Consider the following 23,661-nt stretch of genomic DNA (forward strand, 5'->3'; position numbering starts at 1 on the left):
CTCTACCTTACACATTGCTCTTCTGACCAAATGCCATCTCTGCAGGTGGGCAATTCTGAGCTCGTTTGATTTTTGCTCAGCAAAATGATGCCGGGCTTCTCTCCCAGAAAGTGATTCATGCTAACCCGGTCTCATTTTCCAAGCTCCTGGCTATACAATGTATATTACACATGAGAACTGTTCCTGGGCCATGCACACTGACATACCAGCAACTGCATTGTGATTTGGCCAAATTGCAGCCCCAGAGCAACATGTACATTCCTGAAACTGCCTGCTGGAATCTGAATTGTTTTCAGCAGCCGTGGACTGTTTTTAACAGTGGGCACCTATGATTTAAACTATATAGATAGAGTAGTGTATCCACATGTCCTGGTGGCAGAGCTCTGGTTACATGCACATTTAAAGCACTATCTAGTTTGACACAGTGGCCTATGAGGAGTTGCTGTTCTAAATCCCCAAACTCATAGGATGAAATTCTATTATCAAACTGGTCTCCTGTGACATCTGCAGCTGCGAGAGCCCTTTCTGAATTGGCTGGGGGTTCAGGGCTTCACCCACAACAGCTGTTGGGCCCAGCCTTGTATACCCTTTTGTTCTCTGCTGTGAAAGATTGACGCCTTCCCATGAGGACAGGTTAATACCCCCATTGGGGGTGGGAGGTGGGGGGTCAGGGTAAGAGCTGGTTACTTTAAGGGAATCTCTGCAACAAAAGAGGGAAGTCACCAGGGTGATAACTGGAGTTCTTTTGATCTCTGGCAGACTGCATGGGGTGGGGGAGTATAGTGTAGCTGAAGAAATGATCTTTATGGTGGGCGCCTTCTCCTCCATCTTAAAAATGCTTGGGCAACAATTATTTCCAGTGAACTCCCCCCTGCCCACCTGCTCCTAACTTCTTGCATGCACAGCAATTTGGGAGATGACAGAAGGTAAACCTCTTGTTACATCAGTAAAGATTGGTACCTTGCAGAAGGCTTGGCATGGACCAATCTTTTGCAACAAAATGACTATCTAATTAAGGGGCGAGACCCCTACTGGTACCTCAGACTCTGCTTGCAGGAGGGTGAAACCTGCAAGTGCCCCTGGCAACGTTCCTGAGTGAGACGGGCAGAGGAAGGACTCCCCTTTCCAGAGACCCTGGACAGGGTCCTGCAGCACCCCAAGACCAAAGAGAAACTGTGTTTGGTTCCATCTGCACTGTCAAGCTGAGTGGAGCTACTGCGTGCACCTTCTAATGTTTTCGAGCCACTGCGAAGATCCAATGGGGCTGCATTTGACCCTCTGAAGTTAGAACCACTTTGAGCATTTTCTGGCTACACCCACTTGAGATCGCCTGCCTGTTTTACCAACTGGCTTTAAACCATTGCCTCTCCTAAACCGCATTGTGTTGATGGACAGCAGTCGAGCCGGATGCCCATTCTAGTTGGATTGCCACATTCACGTGACAAGCCTTCAAACCTTCTGGTATCTGCACATGGCCGCTTGTCTCAAGTTTCTTTGAGCCTCGCTCCATTGCACTTTGTTGAATTGTAGGTCATTGCTGAATCATCTCGGACCAACTCTACCCCCATCAACACTCCAGACAGCTTTCAGAAGCCCAGCTGAACGTTGACAAACATGGAATGAAAACATTACGTAATCAACAGGGGTTCTGTTGATTCCATAATGTTTTAATTCCCAGACTGGACTTGTTTTATGGGCCCTACTGGCAGTTAAAACCCCACTCTTTACCTTAAGAGCCAGGTTCTTGAACTTGCTACGTAATCCGTGCCCCTTCTTGCCAAAAGCTGCATTATCTATGTATTTACTTACATGGGTGGGTGGATTGCTAATCTTCCAATTGTTTGTCCTTTTAGTGTAATTAGTCTCATTTTTACCGAACCGTGATTGGCCATTTTTTAAGTCGGTACCACCTTGCTATTATTTTGGATGCTTCCTTGCAGGCTTACACTCTGCCGAAGAGTGTAGTCTGCTCTAGGCCGTGCTACTGTAAAGCGGCTACAGAGTTTCTGGCTAGGCCTCTTTTCACCTTTATGATTGAGATTACTGCTGGTTTAGTAGCTGCGGGGTGCTGAGTAAGACTTCAAAAACCACGACGCAGCCTTTTACTCCAGCAGAGCAGTAGTGATTTTGTCACAATCCCACATTGTTGAGGTTTTAGATTACAATCGTTTTGTAGTTTTATTCATGGAACCCACCATGGGTTGATATTTGAGGACGTGTGAGATTGTTTAATTACGTTTTTCTTAATAATTGCCATGAATTTTGGATTAAATTACTATAAATATTCTGCATAGGCAATTCTTTGTTGTTGAATGTGATTTTTGTTCCACATGTTATTGGTGCAAACATGTAACAGTTGGATTGGGTTAGATCTGGTCACCCGCTAGAGTTTTTCGGTGTGGAGTATTAAAGATGGAAAGAGGATTGGCTCTCTGGCAGAGCCCTGGTAACAGTGTGTAGAGCGGCACAAAGGCCAAACTTCCACTCTGTGATTCAGCAAGAGGGCCTCATGATGAAGCCTGGTCAGAGACTGGTCACTTGCTTTGGAGGAGTTGGTGCAGTTGAATGGTGGCGATACACAATGTGGCTCAGGGGTGTTTGTGTTTCTGTGCAGCATGGGACAGTCATGTTTCCAGGTGTCTGCTGCATTAGATTTGTTTTGGGCAATGCCATAGGACCGCATAAGGCTTGGCAGGGTAACTGATGTTACCATGTGGCAGGCCTGGGAGAGGGACAGCCCTCACCCCCAAGCCTCTCCCCCCCACGGACACAGACACACAGTCTCCAGCATACAAAAGCAAGGAAAGGGTGAGGTGTGAACAATCACCTCACCCTTCCACCAAGCAACAAGGTGCTAAGCACCAGGAAGGTAGCTATCAGGCAGGGCGCAGGGTCAAGGACCTGCCCCCCATCCTGGGGGCATAGACAGTTGGCTACACCGGCCTGGGGGCTGGACTACAGCTCCCCACTATGCACATCAAAGACCCAGGCCTCCCCTGGGTCTTATAAATAAGAGCAGCATGCTCTAAGAAAACACTACTTGTTTGTGGACCCTGAACGGGGACCCAAACAAACAGGAGGTTCGCTGTGCACTCAGCGTCCTCCATCTTTGTTTCTTTACACACACTTGACAAATGTCTTGCTTATTACTGGTGAGGGTAAGGGTTCGGCCCATACAATTTGCATGCATATCGGTTCAGCAGTTATGCTTGTATTGCAATAGATCCCGCTCGGTATTATTTTACCCTGCCTTCAACACAAGTGTTGTGATTTCATGTTGATTTGGCGCTGCTTTGACAATAAATAAAATATATTTTTTATTATTCTGATTTCTACTGCACACCACAATCATTGTCTAGGTCACCAGGTGCTCTGGGGGGGGATCTGCAAGAGAATGGAGTGGGTTTGTTGAGTGAAAGGGGAGAAACAGAAAGCATGGTCGCTTTGCTATTGTGTTGATGCGTGCAGTTCAGAAATACCCTGAGTTCTGGGATTTCTTTTTTCTAGGTGATGAGAGCACAGAAGCATTTGTGTGTACGGGAGGGCCATACTTGCCTGTAGCGCTAGGATATGAGCAGGATATGATTGGTTATTTATAATGCGCGGACCCGGGGTTCGAACCTGTGTTGCTCCGTGTCGTCTTGCTTCCAAGGCGCGCTCGTTGCCCCTGAGCTATCCCCCAGAGATGAGCTAGGATGCTCTGTCTAGGACTGTGATGTGTAAGTAGATTGTAGAGGTGTAGCATTCTATTTGCCTTTTGGGAGGGGTGACCCAGTGCCTTAAAGTGACTAAGATTCACTTGTGGCACTTTTTTACGTATAGTATAAATATTCAATTGCTGTGTGTGAGTGGCTTTGTTGGTATGCGTATAGTGTTTTAGCATAAAGGTTGCAGACCTTAGTAATGGGAGGTTAGTGGAGGGCCTGGTTGGCAACTCTGAGAATCCATCCAATGTGGCCATGGCGGTGTCTCGATAGGGGTGCTTCTACGGCGATTGATTGCTGTGGGATCTTCTGGGAATGAGACTTGTGGTCTTATGTCCTGAGGCGCACTGGATTGGGCTGCTCTCTCCGGCACTGAACAGTGACTAGTCCTGGAGGAAGTAGTCAACGCAGGAAGGAGTGGGAGATCCATGGGGCATGCAGCACTGTGTAAAAAGTAGACGGTGTGTGTGCACGTGAGGTTCAGGGTTGGCATTGCAGACAGGGCAGAGTCCAGTTGGGGTCCCTAGGAACAATGCGGCATGCTACGAGGTCAAGATCCCCCTATCCCCCTGCGTGGGAAAACCCCCAGCTGTGTCCAGTCATTTAACCATACATTACAGTGATTAGTGTTTGTGCAAGATAGGGTGAATGTGTCCACGAAAATTTGCAAAGCTTCTGTGTGAGAGGAGGAGGCTGCGTGTGTTGTGCTTTTGTTAAAGCAGCCTGTGATATTTCTCTTTAGGAAGAAACTCGCGGTGTTTATGAAAATGAGACCTGGTAGATTGCAAGAGCACGCATGTTAAATCTTCACAGATATGAACACAAGAATTAGGCTGCAGTGTAAAAGGGGAGCTTGGCAGCCTGGCAGAATTCTAATGGAAGCATTGGGAATTCTCTTAAATGGCAAATCTGGAATAACCACCATTGGGAAAGACAGCAGGCTTTGCCTTGCATTTGTGGGGGATCTGCATTTTCCGTTCCCGCCCCGGACGTGTTTGCTTTGCCAGTGATTACTTATACTACTAACCTGCCCAGCAGAGCGGGCCGGAAGATGCCACCTTCCTCGGCCGACAAGACTACGCGAGATCCGTGCTTGCGGCCGATCGAGCCCCGCCTGCTTAACGATTCCGGTGGCATGCCTGCGGCCTGCTTACTGTGCTGCTATTAGGGCGAAGGCGTCGAGGCATGCACCGCTTCTCTTTACAGCTTGTGAAATACGTTTTCAGCGGCGCTTGAGGAGGAAGAAAGCCTGGTCTTCGGGTTTTTGAGGCACCTGCTGCCTCGCAAAGCATCTTGCAGGTCCTTATTGTCTGTCTGTCCAGGGTATTAGGTTGAGACCTTTTAATGACAAACGGCCAGGCCTCTTCGCTTATCTTTTAGGAGTGGCTGCCTTTCTTAGTAAGGAGCCCGAAAGTTATTGAAGAAAAGCTTGAGTCACGAGCGTTTTCATGATGTCTCGAGGAGTGGCATTTCCTGGATGGATTACAACAAAGCGCGCAGTGTCTTGCTCATAGTGATAGTGATCTTTCTAATGCCGATAGTTAGTGGGCAACGCCCCCACTCACCGCAACCCCGACTTCCTCCATCCTGGCAGCTCCTGAAACTATCCAGCTTGCTGCAGCCCGTATTGCAGGACTGAAGAAGTAAGATTCCCCCAACCTTTTGAGCGCTACACTGGTTCCCCTCAAAGTCTGCATCACTTCCACTTACAACATGGGGAAAGGCACTCTGCAATGCCATTCGGTTGAACTGGCTGGATTAGCTGGTAAAATTACACAGGGGCCTACCAGGCCAGGCCAGGGCTTGGACCAGCTGGGCAATATAGGCCAATTAAGCAACCCATATTGGCACTTGGCGCTTTAGAAGACATTGATAAACGAAACAAAGTTCCATCCAACCTGCCAGAAAATCTCCCCACCTCTGGAGGCACTTGCAGCAATAGAAGGCACAATGTTGCCATAATAAAAACTAAATGATAAAGAAGGGCGGGGGGGGGGGGCAGAAAGTAAACCTGCTCCGGCTTTGCACCCAGATGTGTGAATACTATACTGGCACATTCCAGTGGTCGCTTCTTTCCGGTACTTCAGGAAGGAAATGAAGATCCTGCTCTTCTAAGGAAGACCACATCACCCGTTCACCCCCCCACCCCATCACCACCTGATACCACATCTTCTCTGTCTTCCCTTCTCCTGCCCTACTCCCTCTTTTAGTCTTTTGAAGGATGTCAACATGTCTCCTGCTTTTTATTTTGTTCTCGTGCTTGGGGATTTTTGAGTTGCTTGCAGAAGTAACATGAACATTGCCAGAGGGATGAAACAGTACTAGCAAGGAAAAGGCCCAGTAGCTTCTCGCTTTCTCTTTTGCCAGTGACCTGCCAGCATCCAGTTCTCTTTCATTGCATGTGGCTCAGCAGAGGAGTGTGGACAGGTCATCATTACACATTGCCTGGCAGCAGTACTCCTTACGTAAGTGGACTTTGCTCAGAATGATCGCGGATTGGGTATGGGGTGGCAACAATAAATATGGTCTTCTTTTGAATAGCCCAGCAGCAGTATATACTGTCATTGTCTCAACATACAGGGGGAATACTCTGCGTTTCCTAACCCCTAGCAGTAACTAGAGTACAACATTTGACACTGCACCCCTACAACTCATAGGAACTCTTGTGCACTGCAGTGGTGTGTGCAGTGTACAATACATTTAGAGAACTTAGCAATGGTCCCCAGAGGCAATTTTACTTCATCAAACCCAATCCAAAGGCCATCATTTTCAACTAAGAAGTGCAAAAGGACATCTTTAAAGACAATGTGCTTCTTTTAGCACCCCTCGTTTTACAAACATTCTCAAGAATCTTTGTTAAATCTTCTTGCGTGTTTTTGTTTTACTTGACATAGTGACCTCATGAAAATGACATGCAACAAAGGTGCAAAACCTTTTTTATAACTCTATTTAAAAAAAGAGTTGGCTGGTTATTTGTTTTTCCAGGAAACATAAATTCGTGAAGCAGAGGGCCCAGAATCAATTATCTTTCTAATTTGTAACTTCCATCTCCGGTTTTGTGTTATATATTCTTTTTCTATTTTTTTTTAAATCTCTTAAATCTCATTTTATTTTCATCTCTGACATGGCCCAGTTTTATTTTATTCTAGTCAGTGGAGGAACCACTCACTACAGCACCCTTTGAAGACGAGCAGACCTTAAAGCTTGAAAAGGTGTAGCAGCTTGGTGAATTTCGTCTTACCTGGCTTCTATTGAAGTGCTACATTTTGGATCCTCAATATGTGGCCTAATTATGGACACCTGATGATAATATAACCAGGAGAAAATCCCTTTTGCATGGAATACAATTCTGGATATTGTGCACCAAATGAAAATCGCCATGGGACTACCTTTACAATATGCTAACATATTAAACATAACTCTGCCGTGTATTGTTTGTACGAAGATGCAAATATGGTAGAAACGGGTTCTTAAACCTTAAATAAGGTTGGGTAATCGAATCGGAAACCCATCAGCCGAAACTTGAGTCGATCTTGTAAAATAGAGGGTTGCTTTAAATATTGTATTCAGAAATAAGTCTGAAAGACCATTTAGGTCCAGAAAAGTAAAGTATTTTTAGAATGCCAAAGGATTGATTCTGGGCCCACTGTTATATGAATTTTCCTTTAGTGGCGGAAAGAATATTGGACAAAAAGATCTAAAAAAGTGTTAGAAATGTGTGTTGTACGTTAGTGTGTTACGTTTTATTTACTTCTTTTGTTTGTCAAAATAAGCAAATTATGTTAACAAGATGATACAATGGCTCTTCTGAATGTTTGTAAAACAATGACTATTAAAAGAATGTATTTCCTTCAATAATTCTTTTTGTAATTCACTGTTTAAATGTTTGTATTTTTCACAAATTGGATAGAGTAAAATTGCCCCAGGAAACACTGTTATTGTATGAGCTCCTAGAGACTGTGCAAATGGCAGCGTACTGTTAAATGGACCCAGTAACGTACCTTAACACACAGAGGCCCAGATTCACAGAGCATTTTCCAATGGGGAATAGGGTTTTGCCATTATAAAGCACTTCTGTGAATTAGGCCCATACTGTGCAATTGGGAGTGGTCCACCAGCTAGAAGTACGCTAATATTGGAAATGGCAGAGTAGCAATATGTACAGAGGAATACTTTTACATGACCCAGCAGCAGTTTCTGTGGGCACAGCCTGTCAGCAGTATGTACAGTCATTGGGCCTGGCCTGGCAGCAATATGCGTTATTTAATTGGTAGAGGGATAGGCCCTGGCATAAGGTCTAGCTTCGGACATGGACTAGCATGAAGTTTACAAGTTGAATTCCTGTCATGGTTGATCAGGGCACAAGTCGAGGATACACCGTCCCCTTGTGGCTTTTTGCACACAGAAGTAGAAACAAGTTAATTTAATTGGTGATCGCAACAGTACGATGCTGGGGGATTCGAACAGTGGTCGCCAGGTTCCCAGCTCAATCCCTTTGCCACTAAACCATATGATCAGATGAGAGGTTATCAGCAACTGCAGTTTTTATTTATTTGTAATTTTCCAACTTCATAAGAAAATATGCTCTTCTATTTTTCTTGTGTTTGATATATTGTGAAGGGGAAACGCCCATTCTAGGGAGGTCATTTTGGGGTCGCCAGAGGTCTCCCTTGCGACCTCTGAGGTCTCCCTTGAGTTTTTTTTTGTGATCTATGCTCCTGGGCTGTGGTCAGCACCATGTGACTCTTTACTTCTGCAGTGGCTGGCTTTCTTGTTCAGGCCCCTTTTTAAAAAAAATTAAAAAAAAAAGAAGAAAAAAAATACGAAAAGGAGTGCCACAAGTCTAACGCTTTCAGCACTGATATTAAATAAGAAAGAATAGGAATACCAAAATGATGTCTTTCTGGAATGCTAAACAATAATTGCTAGACTCATTAAAGGTTTATTTCAGGCACACTTCAAGGGGTGAGTCACTGATTTAGTCTGTTCTTAAACGCCTCAACTCAGCCTTCCATCCTTCTGAGGTCGATAAATGAGTACCAACACAGGTTGGGTGATATTGGGTGTATATTTTTTCTATATAAAGCGCTTAAGCGTAAGTGCTATATAATAACACATCATTATCAGTTGGTCATGGGCGTCTGCTTGCATTCACAGTAATTTGGTAATATGGGTCTATACACACTGATTTTAACGATACATATGGCGATCCATTCTTGTATGAAATGTACATGACATTATAGTGATATTGTAACCATATTTTTCGTAGTGTACAATGCTATGTGAAAACTTCCTGTTTTGTCAATGGGTGAAAGGTCGTGTTCCATCGCTTTCCGTGATATCACTTCGGGGTGGGGTCAAATGACATCACTTCTGGTGATGTCATCAGGGGGTCAAGGGTCGTGTTATGTCACTTCCGCTACCCTTACATTTTGGTGAAATGACGTCCCTGGCCCATTCTGTGCCCTTCCTTCAAATATGCAAAGTCGAATGAGTGGAAGTTGCATATTTGACTGATCTGTTAATTTTTGGTGACGTGGGTCTCCATTGCATAAGGAAATAAGTCCCCCACTTTATTATTAGGTCTTTTGCCCCATCATTGACAGAACACTGAATTCTTTCAAGGGCGATACATTTAACGTGATTAAGTTGGGCAGTTTTGAATAGTTCATTTAATTGTAGAGTTTATGGCGGAATTCGGTTAGCCCTTAAAATCCAGATATGTGATGAAAATACAGGAACCTGGGAAGATTCCGCCTTTTGCCAAGGTTGAGGCTCGAAGGAATATGTGATGCAAGGACTGTAATAATCTTCCTCCTTGGAGATTATTTTCCCGAAGCCGCAGGAAAAGTCCTTCTAGCTACTCGAAAGTTAAATAAGTAAGCTCTATTACACATATGTAAACTATTGCCATAACTATTCTGGTGGATAAATGGCTATACGAGGTGAGGTGTTATGGGAACGGCAGAGCAATTCTTTAAAATGATCTATATTGCACGCTGGTTCTGTGAGTTTATGCACAAAAGGTGGAACTCCCTACAATAGAGGGATTTTGTTTTGTATCCATAGTCTATGGCTAAATGCAGTTCGCGTTTTGCAAACCTAAAATCCACTCACCCGATAATGCCATACATTTGCTGAAAAGATTGTGCGCCAACGTGTTGAATTACAACAGATTTAAACATGGAGTTTTTTTTTCCCGTTTTAGCAAGTTTGATTTATGTTGTTTTTCATAGAAGCGTTTGCTTTATTAACAAATATCACATTGCGTTACCTGTTATATGGGAAGCAAGCGGCCATTACTTGTTTCTCTCTGGCAGCTGTCACATGAGCTGAAGAACGTGACTGTTACAAAGTAAAGCGGGCATATGCATGCGCAAGCCTTGTTCGGGCCCACGCATGTGCGAAAGAAATAAAGACGTCCCGAATGGCAGTTGCCGCCGGGACCTTGTGAGAATCAGACGCGTCTCCAGATTCTCTCTGTGTAAATGAGTATGCGTGTTATGCAAGGCGGCCCAAGGCACTCACACGGCCACAACACTGGCGACGAGGGTAAAGCAGGTATTGAGGGAGCGGGAGCCGCAATAGATTGCATCAACATTCCGTGGCATTTCCTCTCATTACGCTGCTCGAATCCGACACAGTGGTGGTTGGCCATCTTGAATTTTCACCGGAGATAGTTGCGGCCCGCAAGGGTGCTCGTGTGTTATCCACGGAGGATATTACTAACAATTTTTGGAACCTTCATGGTTTCCCATGCTGGGAAGCCGTGATTCTGTGCCATCCCTGGCAGAGTTCAGATAACCTGGGCAAACTGGAAAGAAGGTGTGGCTGATACAAGTTGCTAAAGACAACAAAGAAGGTCAGTGGTCTCTGAAGCGGAGTGAAGGCTGTGTGGGGAAAAGGTCTGCGGCCTCATAGAGCTGGGTGAGGTGCCTGTGTGACCTGCACTGCGAAAATGAATGACCAAGATGGTGGATCCCCCTGCATGCAGGTCACGTCGACAGCAAGGCACCCTGGCGCCGATGTCAGAATTCGACACATCAGGGACCCAAGTGGTTGATCTGGGTCAAGAAGTTGGACATGTTTTTTAGGGCAACTGGAGAAGATGACGATGACGCAAAGGGGGCGACGCTGCTATACTCCGCAGGGACTGAGGTACACAAAATCTGAGTCATTAAACCTCCAAGTAGTCAAATATGCTGCAGTCAAAGCTGCTCTTCAGAATCATTTCATCCCACTGTCAAATATGGACTATGATAGATTCGTAATGTGCGGAGAAAAACAACATGATGACGAATCTCTTGACCAATTTTGTGCGAGGTTGCGCCAACTGTCAAGCATGTGCAGATGGGAAAATGAAGAAGGGATGGTGAGGAATCAGATAATACAAGGGTGCAACTCAAGCAAGTTGCGGAGGCAGATCCTGCAGGGACCTGGAATGACGCTGTCACAAATCTTGGACACTGGTAGGGTATATGAGCTAAGAACGAAGAGGGGCGAAGATGGATGCCGCAGTTCGGCCAGGAAAAAGTGAAGAGGCTTTTACTATAGGGAAAGCCACCGCAGGTAAACCAGGTGGAGCCAAAAAAGACAAGACACATCCTCTACCCAAGGTGCTCCAGCATCATGTCAATACTGCGGATACGACCTACCGCACACGGAAGACTGCCCTGCAAAATCAGTGTCGGTGGAAGGTGCAACACACCAGGACACTACGCCAGAATGTGCAGAGCTGCAATGCCAGTGGCGACCCAAAGAGGCCCGGCAAGGGCAAGTGGGGGCAACTTCAGGAGGTCACGGAATGTGGCTGCGGTGGAGCAAGACATGCAGAGGCTCAATATGGCTGAAGAAGAGGAAGATGAGGAGGACATTTTCTTTATTTCCAATCTAGCCACAGGGGCCACAGGGGCCAGAAAGAGGAGGCAGCGCACCTGCATTGTGGACATCAAAGCACAACAGTCTTAATCGACACTGGAGAGTCGGTGTGTGCCCTGGCCACTGAACATTACAATGCCCTCCCTGGCCCACCTGAACTTGAGAACTCAAAAGCTAGGATTTACACATTTGGCGGCAAAACTCCATTTCCGATACAGGGTGTCTTTGTTGCACTGGTTGCGCATAGACCCAACGGGATTAAAGCTTGTTTCTTTGTGACAGATGTCAGCCCCCATTCTCTCCTGAGCTACGCTGCATCGGAGGCTCTGAATATCATTCACTTTACTCTGGCTGTGTACCAGTTGGACATAGAAAAGCTCCTGGAAAGATTTGAAAACCTCTTTAAGGGAGTAGGAAAGTTGAAAGCTGAACCGATACGATTACACATTGATGACACGGTACTACCTACTGCCCTCAAAACACAGGAGAATTCTGTTCCACTTAAGAGCACAGGTGGAGAAAGAGTTAAAGACACTGATAGACATGGATGTGATTGAAAAGGTGGAAGGTCCCATGCGATGGGTATCGCCTATCGTAGTGGCACCAACGCCCAAGCAGCCAGGTGCAGTCCGAATCTGTGTAGATATGCGGCTGCTCAATGCCGCTATAAAAAGGGAACGTCATATTACCCCGACGTTGGATGACATTATCAGTGAACTCCAAGGAGCCAAAGTGTTTTCTAAACTGGACCTGCTTTCCGGGTACCACCAGTTTGAATTACACCTAGAATCACGATACATTACAACATTCACAACTCACGAAGTGTTGTATCAATTCCAGAGACTGAGTTTCGGTGTATCATCCGCCGCGGAAGTATTTCAAAACACTATCAGGAGAGTGCTGGCTGGGTTAAAAGGGGTCCTCAACATGAGTGACGACATTCTCGTCTTTGCGTCGCCTGAAATGGAGCACATGAAGAGATTGGAACTGACCCTGCAAATGCTGAGCAAGCTAGAACTAACCCTGCACCGAGGCAAATGCAAATTCTTCAGGGATAGGATAGAGTTCTTTGGGTCTGTCTTTCACGCTGGATGTATATCCCCTGACCCAGACAAAGTCAGCAACAATCGCAATGCAGCAGCCCCGGAGTCTCCAGCGGAAATCCGCAGTTTCCTTGGCATGGTAAACTACTGCGGGCGCTTCATCAAAGGACTGGCGTCCCTCTCGGAACAATTATGAGCACTAACGAAATGTGACATGGCCTGGACATGGGACAAAAAGCAACAGAAAGCATTCCAGGACATCAAATCTGCACTGTCGGACCAGGACACCATGGCCTACTTTGACCCCTCGAAAAAGTCTGAGATTGTGGTAGATGCGAGTCCTGTGGGCCTGGGTGCCGTACTGCTGCAGGCCAACTCACAAGGCAACATGTGCCCCATCGCCTACGCATGCAAGGCGCTGTCAGAGACAGAGAAAAGATACTCCCATATTGAAAGAGAAGCACTTGCGATACTGTGGGGTTGTCGGCACTTCCGCCTCTACATTCTGGATAAGGCAGTGGTGGTGATCACCGATCACAAACCCCTCATCCCCATCATGGCTGGTGTATCTTCAAAGCCTCCCCCATGCATCGAACGCTGGGTGCTGTCACTCATACAATATGGCGTGAAGCTGCAGTACCGGCCAGGCACTAAAAACCCAGCGGATTACCTGTCCCGCCACCCTGGCCAAGGAAGAGCACAGGACCAAAGGGAGGTTTTAGCATGCCAGAAAATAGTGCACCATGTAGTGGAAGTGGTCATGCCTGTGGCGCTGGTTCGCCAAGATATCATCACGGCATCTAAAGAAGACAAAGTGTTCCAGGTTATCAAGTCAGCCATAGGAAGTGGGAAATGGAAGGAAATACTGGGCAACAACACAAGGCAAGAAGCAAGGGCTCAACGGGACATGCAGGCACCGTGGAAGGTGAGGCACAAACTGTCGGTATCAGAGGAAGGCCTGCTTCTACGGGGCTGCCAGATAGTGATACCAAGGTTGCTTGTGGCAAAAGTACTGGAGTTTGCGCACACAGAACACCAGGGATCCGCGAAGACCAAGGCCCGACTGAGGCCGAAGGTGTGGTTTCCTGACTTGGAGGAGAGAGTAGATGAACATGTACGGGGATGTATACCATGTCAGGCAGCTAGCCCAGCAGAAAGAGCACCCCCAATCAGGTCTATGGCAACGAGTGAGCAACCTTGGGGGACTGTTCATGCAGATTTTGTCTCGACCGGAAGGGGAATGTACTTCTTGGCAGTCGTAGATCATGGGTCGAGGCACCCGGAGGTGGACCTAGTAGAATCCACAGCATGTGACCACACGATCCTTGCGCTAGAAAAGATGTTCGCAACCCATGGGTTTCCGATGATCATATGTTCAGACAATGGCCCACCGTTCCAAGGCAGTCAGTTTGCAAAGTACATGCTGGAAAAGGGAATCCAGCACAGGAAAGTGACACCGCTCTGTCCCCGGGACAATGGAGAGGCCTAGAGATTCATGAGGACCCTAAACAAGATATTTTGGATCTCGGCAAATGGTGGTGGAGAACTAAAGCGAAACCTATTCAAATTTTTACGAGAGTACCGGACAAGTTCACACCAATCCACTGGGGTTCCCCCAGCGGAAGCATTATTCAAACAATGTCCCAGGGGTCTTATCCCAGAAATAGAGGGTAGGGCGCCTGGAGTAATTGATAATGCACAGGTCAAACAGGAAAGAAAGGCCCGAAACGAGAGGGAAAGTGAGAGGAGGCATCTGCAAGAGAAAGACATTGCTGTGGGGAACACAGTGTTGGTCAAGAACCGCCATCCGGAGGCCAAAATGTCACTCACCTACGAGCCACAACCGCTTGGGGTAACACTTGTGATAGGGTCAATAGTTACAGCAGCCAACGAGAGGGGAACGGTAACACGGAACAGATCGTTCTTCAAGAAAATCGATGTGAGTTCAAGGAATGAACTGTTGGAAGAGACAAGCAGACCTGGAATACCGGAAGCCCAGCGAAAAACCACCGACCCCGATGAAAATGGACCTGAAGATGACTCACCACTGCCGACCTTCGGGAGGAGCAGCCGGTACCTGAGCAGACTGGGTCGACAATCCCCTGCTCGATTCAAAGACTATGTCATGAACTCGGAGAGTTGAGCCCTAACAGACAAGTTTGTGCGACTCGCGTTGAGTCCTGTTTTGTTATGTAATGTTTGGTTTCTGTTTTAAAGAAAAGGAGGGATGTTATGAAGTAAAGCGGGCTACGCATGCGCGAGCCTCTTTCGGGCTCACGCATGCATGAAAGAAATAAAGACGTCCCGAATGGCAGTTGCCGCCAGGACCTTGTGAGCATCAGATGCGTCTCCAGATTCTCTCTGTGTGAATGTGCATGCGTGTTATGCAAGGTGGCCCGAGGTAATCACATGGCCACAACAGTCACTGCGCAATATTGGAGTAATATGTAAGCCCCTCCCTCCCAGCCAGCGTGCAGCACTGTGGCCTGCTCAACCCACCGGGCTCGCTTGGCACAACATACGCCCGTCTTCTGGTTCAAGTTAAATCGCTCTACGGTTCCTTACGCATCAGAAACCCCTTTTTGCCGACTGTGCATGCTGAGTAAGTTGAACCGGCCGACTGCCCTGACACGCTAGGTAGACCCACAGAGGAGCTCGCCGGTGCGACACACGTTGCCTGGGATATGGCAGCCGCAGTATTATGGATGCTGTAGGGCTCAGCTGCCCACAGAAATGCATGCCGGGGCACGTACCGCATGTGCGCTCACAGCAGCAGCAATGGAATGAGAAAGCAAGCACACGCACGCTATAGAGGGCGATGCCCTTCTAGGATCTTGCAATTATTCATGTCCTGTGTAAGAACGCGGGGTTTACTGAATCTGTTGTCTACGGGAAGGGTGTGATCGCTTGGCCTCCGCAATGGATCCTTGTATTTGGAGTTCTCAATGTCATGAGTTGGCAAAAGAATAAGACATGATTTTGCAGAACTAGAACATTAGATTGGTCCTGAAAGTATGCACTGGCCGTTGCTAGTGCTAACTGACTCTTGGCAAGTAAGAAACGGCGTGCTGTGTGTACGTGGAACTGGGGACTAGGAACATTATATGCCTGGCTAGTAGCTTTACACTTAAATGTTACCCTCTCTGTATAATTAAGAACAAGCGCCCTTATCACAGTGTGCCAGTGATCTGTTGTGGTAAACTAGTGTTGGAGGGTTGCAAAATGACTTCCTCTTTTTTTCCCCTGGAAATAATCGCATGTCTATTAAAGGACACTAGCCGGATTCCTCAGAAAATGTTAAAGATAATATTGCTTTTTAATGAGCCGGATTCCCGCTGCTTCGAAGCACTGTCATATTATGTGTTATTACCCAATTTATTGGTAAGCTGTTTCTCAACCTTAAAAGGCTTACGGAACGAGTTGGATATTTTCGATATATATTGAAACTGGTTATTGCAGCGTGGCCCCTTGTCTGAAGCAAGCGATTAACTTGCTCAGCTATCTTCCCGGTTAGATACATTATCAATGCATGTCCATCGCTACAGCCCTTGCAAAAGATGGATGAATGGATACAGCCCATTTCATTCTGGGACGGGTGGAATGCCTACAGGAAAGTCATCCATGCAGTGCAACTTAAAAATCCACAGATGTTCCAGCCACAGTTACTGGAGCTGCTTTGGTTCAATCCGTTGGTTCTTCAAGAAGAGGAAGTCCAGTGGTGTAGCCAGGATTTCGTCTATGGGCTGGTCTGCACATTCTAGGGTAGGAGATATTATTATTGTATTTCTGTGTTTTCATTTTTAAAAGCTAATATTCAACCAAATGCCCATTGCTCTTCTACTAGAACATAGTGATTTGAGCTCCCAAAAATCTCTTATGCATGTTACTACTTTCATGACCCAACAGAAGAAATAGCAAGAATAGCACATGCTTGCAGTCATTATTTGGCAAGAGCATGCTTATTGTATGTGATGAAGATATTAAGTGCTACAAAGAAAAGTATATTGTTGATGTATGTCTGCCAAGCAGACACTAGAGGCATACACTAGAGAAAAGGGTCCTTTTTGCTGATTCAATGTGTTGTCTTGAAAAGTAGATGGCCAACTGGGGTGTGTAGACTTTGACACCAGATACACTGGTAGCATAGGGACTAGCACGTACAGTTATGTTTGCAAGAATAACTGATCACGTGCAAAGGATTGACATTCACTGCATCAGTGGGTATCAGTAGCTGCACAACATTATAAACAATACATGTTAATAAAGGTGTTTTTTTTATGCTGCACATATGAAAGAAAGTCACCCTACAAGAATACAAGAATACAAGCAATGGGCATATTGCCTCTTGTGGCATACAACTGTAAAATGCATGCAATTATATTCTTGATATGAAAATTCATAAGCCTGCTATACGTAGTCATGGATAAATAGACCTGATCCACTTTGCTCATCTAAAATGTCTACTTTATGTGCACTTCTACTAAAATAGAGCTGTCAAATAGTGATCTGGAATTAAATAAAGTGATAGGCCTTTGTTTGGGCTCATTTTTAAACTTCAATGTACAAAACACGGGCTACGACATTAGTGGGTGTTTTAGCCCAATCTGTGGTGTTGAGGAAGAGAAGCATTGCAAGGGGTTTGAAAACGGAACATATTGTTTCTAACAAAGTTGTTTAATAGCCTTCTGTTGGTGAGGTTTCGGAGCTGGGAGATGCCAAAGCTTAGGAAGGGCCCTCTGGGTCATGAGGCCAGATGTGACCATGGAGGGCAAAGGATTGCAGGACACAGTGGCAAGAAGCAGTGTAGTTGACGCCACCAGATGCTGAGGGAGCAGACGTTGGTTATATCAGCTACTGAGGCTCAAAGCTCAACAGATTCCAAAGCAAGCACTCGACCAATCACTACAGGCTCACTTTGGAGAGTCAGGACCCAGCGTAAAGGCTAGCTGAGCTTCCATTGCAATTACTGAACCATAGTGTCTGAGGGGAAGGGGTCAAGGGTAATGCAACATCAACACAGAGTTTTGACATATGGGCTATTCTTTTTAGTTTTTTTGTGGTACGTTGATGTGGAAATTTCAAAACTGAGGGGCTGAGGAGTAGGGGCACCTGCATTGAAGCCCTGGCTGCTGTTGCAGCTGCAATGAACTCAGCCTCTCCCCTTGGGAGGATGTAGATAAATTGCCCAATGTTGAGCCTCTAAAACAGTTATGCAAATGATTGCCCTTCAAGTATAGTTGGCTTGGAGACGGCCGACTCGCAGCTCATTTATATACATGAATGGGCCTGCTCCTCCATTTCCATGGGCCTCATTACGAGATGGGCGGTAAGGGATTACCAGTACCGGTAAGGGCACCGGTACCGGTAATCCCTTACCGCCCTATTACGAGTGCCCTTTATGGGTCCTCCCTTAACGCCTGGTTTTACCAGGGCGTGACCCGCGGACGTGACCCGCAAAGGGACTTTGGTGCTAATAACGGAACCGCAATTTGCGGTACCGTTATTAGCACCCTCCCCATTCCCATTGAGCCCTATGGGGGCTCAAATGGGAATGGGAAAGGGCCCTGGTGAATGGGGAATTACCACCCCCGCCAACCTTGGAATGGGGCGGTAATAGCTCCATTCACCAGGGCGGAGCCGGTAAGGATTTGGAGGCAGCCATGGCGCTAACAGCGCCATGGTTACCTCCAAACTCCTAATGAGGCCCCATGAGTGTATATTGAGCCAACAGTGGGCAGCTGCTTGTAGCCCCTTCTGCACCCTCTGCTACCCCTGTTTTGCAATGGGACCCAGATCATTAATGAGCGACTGCATTTTTAGGTACAAAGAAGCGATTCTGTAAATAAACACATGCACGGTTAGTCATATCAATACAATTTAGTACAATACAATTATTAGTTTGTAGCCAACCATATTCTTTCTGTTTACATCCTACACAATTTAGTGCTCATTTTGTTTAATAAGACCAAACTCTAATTCGCACTGGACCCGTATCCTGGGGTTCAGCCCACGGTCCATTGTTAATGGGATCATTTATTGTAAGCCTAACTCAAAACCGAACAAGATTTTGCAAACCCTATGCTAGCCACACACATTTTAGCCCTCATGTTTGCCCCACTTCATGATACTTCACATGTGTAAGATCTCGGTCACATGTGCGCGGTCTACAGAAAATTGTGTTTGAAAGTGTTCAAGAGAAGAGCACTGAAAATGTACATTACATTGCTGGTAATGTGTCTTCATGCCTCACCATCAATTTTCAATACAAGAAATAGTATGCCATCCAGTTCATGCGTCAATTTAATTTCTCTTAGAGCAAGAAGATACATGGAATTACTTGAACTGCTGGTCTGGCAGAATTTAGGGCAGAAACCTTGTATTAAAAAAAAATAAAAAACTGTGGGAGGATTTTTTACCATACGCACTGGGAACTGACATTGCCAGAAGTGAAATATCCAAAGTTAATTCCTAATCGATCCAAGTGCCCTTCACAAACAAGCATTTATATGCCTTTCAGAAAGTTAATACACACGCACGAAAAATAACCAGAGAGGAGATTTAAATATAACGTCGCTTGGCAAACTGTTTGAAGCACACACCATTAAAAACCAAGAATCTGTATCCAAATATTTCGTGCTGAGCAAAATCCCAGTATCGGGACTTTCACACTCACATTGTCCCAGCACATGTTTCTGGCCTGGCAGGTAGACGACCTGTGTTCCAATCCTGGTTGTAACAATGATGCAATAACGCCAGGCCACAAAAATTCCTAAAGTGGACGGTGCCCATTCTCTATAAAAAGTGGGTGGATACCGTCCACCAGCGTGTAAACTCGCCTGTGTCCTGCTTTAAACCACTCGCTGCTCCGTAGCGCCGACAACCTGCATCAAGGGCCCGTCCCCACATACTCCAGTCATTTACCCCATCTTTTCCATGTTATTTATTTAGTTTGCATTTTTAAAGTGCTCACACAGCCCGCGGGCATTGAGGCGCTATTAAAGGAATTGTTTGTTTTTTAGATGCGTAATTGTTTTTTTTGTTGTCTTAGTTGTGTATTTAGAACGTGCCTGTGTTGCTTCATGTCATCTTGCTTCCATGGCGAGCAAGTTGCCGCTGAGCTATCCTCCCGGGATGTTCCATTCTCTCCCTCCCCTGTTCCCCATGTGATTCCACCCCACAAACCCCAAATGAGAGGCAGGACCAGTTGGCTGAGTGGAAGTTGAAATTGCCACAGCAAACTTTATTAAACATACATAAAGTCACAAGTTATCTTACAGGTGTTCCGTTTCTCTGCCACACATCAGGATTCTGCATGGAGTGTGGCATCCTGACCCCCTCCTCAGGTCCTGGAGGACCCTCTAGGGGGCTCCGTCCCTCTTTACCTCTGGCCATTTTTACTTCACTTTTCAATTTTCTTTGTCCACTTTACTGGGTCCACTTTACCTTTTTCGCTTTACTTTCTGACTTTGCTTTCCCACTTACATTTCACTTTACTTTTCCCCCTTTTTCTTTCCCATTTGTTAGTCTTAAATTCCCCACAAAGGTTCTCCTGTCCCTATCGCATTCTTCTTTTTCTTTTTGTGAATCTCCCCCCCTTTCTTTCCCCTTCATCAAACCCCCCTGCCTTCAATGCTGCCCCCCAATCCTCGCATTGCCCTGCTCCTTCCCTTTTTTCCAATTCTTCCCCCTGTTGGCTTCCTTCGCCCTGGCTCCTGTTAGCCATTACCTTCCCCATCTTCCTCCCCTTCCCAGCTCCTAACGGTCCTCCCCTATTCTTCCCAGTCCCTGCACTCTTTGATCCAATTCCCATTGCGTTCCAATGTCCCCATCCTTTGCATTCCCAATTCTCTTGATACGCTGATCCCCAATTCCTTCCTATCCCAGCTGCTTTCTGTCCCAGGTTCCATTCCCCAGTCTCTCCCTACCCTAATCTTGGATTCCTCCTTACTTCCCAGAGCACTGTATTCCCCTAAACTTCCTTCGTTCATCTCCCCTTGTTTCAGATTTGTTGTTTTATCTCATTCTCCTTCTGTTCCACTCCCAAACCACCCCCCTGCGTGCTGTGGTTGGAAGGTCTTCCAAGCCCCCTTGCCCTTTCTGTCCGTTTACACAGGCTCTCCCTGAGTCTAATACTCCTGGGTGCCGTTCTTTCTAAGCTGTGACCCTGCCATGACTCTCTGCTGGTAGCTGGCGGCAGTGAGTCCACCCTCCCCAGGCACCTGGTCGCCGAACCGTCAGTATCTAGATGCCCCTTTAGACCCTGTCAAACCATCCGTCCCGCATCCACTCCCACACTGCCTCAATCAAACTGGCCTCCAGACTCGGCCGGCAGCGTGATGATCTGTGCTGGGGATCCCCGTCCCTCATCCCAGCGTGAACGCGTTTCGGAAATTGCTACTCGAGCGGGTTTGGCTCATTAGCAGGAGTGCACCTGTCCGTAGATGGTGGCGTGCTGGATTGAGGTCATCCCTTGACCGTAGGGCTCCTCTTTGCAGGCCCCCCGGAAGAGGAGGGCCTTCCGCTTGTAGGCGGTGGCATGACGATTGTGAATGTTGTGACAGCCCTCCTGCTTTTAGTCCCTTATTGCCCTGATCCGCCAGACCTCAAGCCCTGCTCACTTGTAAACCACTCCTTCCAACGCATCCTTAATGCCTGATAACAAAACTGCTACCCCTACATCGGACCAGTGGACTCTTTCTGCCCCAAAGAAGCCAGGCATTTTCAACGTAATCAGTGTATGTTTTATCCAGCCCATGCCCCTACTCCCTAATTTTTCTCCCATTTTTGTATTCAATTTCCTCCTGAACTCCTCAATCCCTTTATGAGAGCATGCCCCCCTGCCATGACTGTCGTATAATTTCCAACCAAAACCGATCAGCACCCCAGAAGCAATTTCCCACCTGAGGCAGAGTGCCCCGCATTCTGGCCATCAACTCCCTTCTTCCCTATGAAGCCAAGACCCCCCCCAAATTAATGACTAGGACATCACGCAGAGCACGGCTCTGCATGTATATGTTCAACACCCCCCACAATTCTTACCATAACTATCCTCCTTTTGTGAATCACGAGATCTGTGTTTGTGAGAAGCCCATATGACCGTCCTGATATTCCTTCACCGCTCCCTCAGCTGCCCTGGCCACAAATGAGTGACCACTGACCCATACCAATGTGCAATCTGTGGAAAGATGAATGTTCGTTAACCCGGGTGCATGCTGTTGACTAATCCACAGTACGACTCCCCTCCACCCCCCCTGCATTCCCTACGTTTCCCTCCTCCTGAACAGAAACCTACCCCTTAGCCCGGCCCCCCTCGCCCACCTTCCGGTCTGGTGTACTGCTTGAATTTGTCAGACTCCCACCATCCTATTCTTTTTATGACCTCCTCCCCCAGGCCCTCCAGATGTGCTGTTGTTGCAGCCCCTATGCAAAATGAGTGAAGCGTGTAATGCCCGTTGATGCCCCCAATGGCGGGTAAATTTGCTGCCATTACCGACCAGAACTGGAATTGCAAGATGGGGGAGCTGTCCGCTTGCGCAAAGAGGTACTCTCGCCCATCTGCCCTGACCAAGAGGAAGGTACCCATGTCCATCACCGGGCAGAACTAGTCTTCCCCCCAGGCTCCCGAGCACCAAGGACCTCCCCTTGCCACCTTGGTCAGCCTTGGACCTCCTTATTCTCAACTCCCTGTCGAGCCTGGATCGGGCAATCAATTCACTGGGGTGCAGGGCCCCAAAGAAGGCCAGCGTGAAACAAGCTTTGAACAGGTAGCATTCATAAGAAGAGTGACATACCAGCTGTCGCCTAAGGAGCATCTCTTTTAGTAGTTTGGAATGTATGGGACGCCTGTCGTCCTTGTTTGCTGGTCCCAACCCCTCAGGGCCGCCCTCACAAGGAAGCTCTTGGTTGGATAGATGCGAACCGCTAGCTGGCTGTGGAAGGCAATAGTGCTAAGGTGTCTTGCTAGCCAGGACTTTGATTTCTGAGTGTCCTGGTCCCATAGTATGAAACTCTGGACTTTGTCCCCCCGAGCCTCATTGTTGCTGCCCCCAGTGGCTTCATAGAAGGTCCTGATGTTCCTGCTGTAGCTTTCCCTTGAGCCCCACGATAGCGCCTGTGATGCTAGACCTCTCATACCCTTTTCCAGCACACCGGGTTCCACCAAACGCTGTTGAATGGAGTCATCGTCTCCTGCGCCCCTGGGTGAGCTTTCTGGAACGGCCCCATCTGTGAACAAGAAAGCGCATCTGCTGCAAAGTTTAGAACCCCTGGAATGTGCAGAGCCCCCACTTCAGTGTTTATATGCAACCCTATTTTTACTATGTGCAGGAGCAAGCTCAGGGTTGCTGGACAACGGGCCGAATGGGTGTTGATTCCTTGCACTACCTCCATGTTGTCGGACCACACTGTCAATTGTTTGTTGGACAAATCGTTGGCCCAGAGGTGTAGGGCCACCACAATTGGGAACAGTTCCAGTACGTTAATGTTCTTGCGCCAGCCCTTCCTGATCCATTCATTAGGCCGATCGTCCCTGCACCATTCCTTCCCCAATATGACCTCAAACCTGTGTCTACTGGATGCATCCGTGAAGAGCTGAACCTGGGCGCAAGCAAGATACCCACGGGGCCTGCCATAAGCACACTGTGTTGAACTCTCTCAAGAAATCCACCCACATTCGAAGATCATCTTTTATCCCTTGGCTCAAGCGTACCAGGTGCCACCCTTTCGTACTCTGCCCTGATCCGGATGTGAGCCGCCTTGCAAAGACCTGCACAGCCGGAATGACCCTTCCTGCAAAATGTAATCTTCCTATTAAAGACTGAATTGTTTTCAAGGGCGCCCTGTTGTGCCGTAGGACTGAGTTTATGATGGATATGCATTCTGATATCTTTCCCTGTGGCAAGTGGCATACCCCTTCTACGGTGTTGATGTCAATGCCCAAATAAGCCATCCATGTGCAGGGCCCCTGAGTCTTTTCAGCTGCCTGCAAGGTTAAGGAACTTGTCGTGGAGCGAGCTACAGACGTCGGATCCCTTTTC

At 47.1% G+C, this 23,661-nt stretch overlaps 1 protein-coding gene across 2 annotated transcripts in view; it reads left to right on the top strand.

Annotated features, from left to right (window-relative positions):
- The window catches only part of B4GALT5 (beta-1,4-galactosyltransferase 5), a 239,746-nt gene that overhangs the window by 76,402 nt on the left and 139,683 nt on the right, over positions 1-23,661 (top strand). The gene's annotated exons all lie outside the window — the stretch shown is intronic.

The sequence above is a fragment of the Ambystoma mexicanum genome, chromosome 3p (genome assembly GCF_040938575.1).
Source record: "Ambystoma mexicanum isolate Mex_15411 chromosome 3p, UKY_AmexF1_1, whole genome shotgun sequence".
Classification (NCBI taxonomy): Eukaryota; Metazoa; Chordata; class Amphibia; order Caudata; family Ambystomatidae; genus Ambystoma; species Ambystoma mexicanum.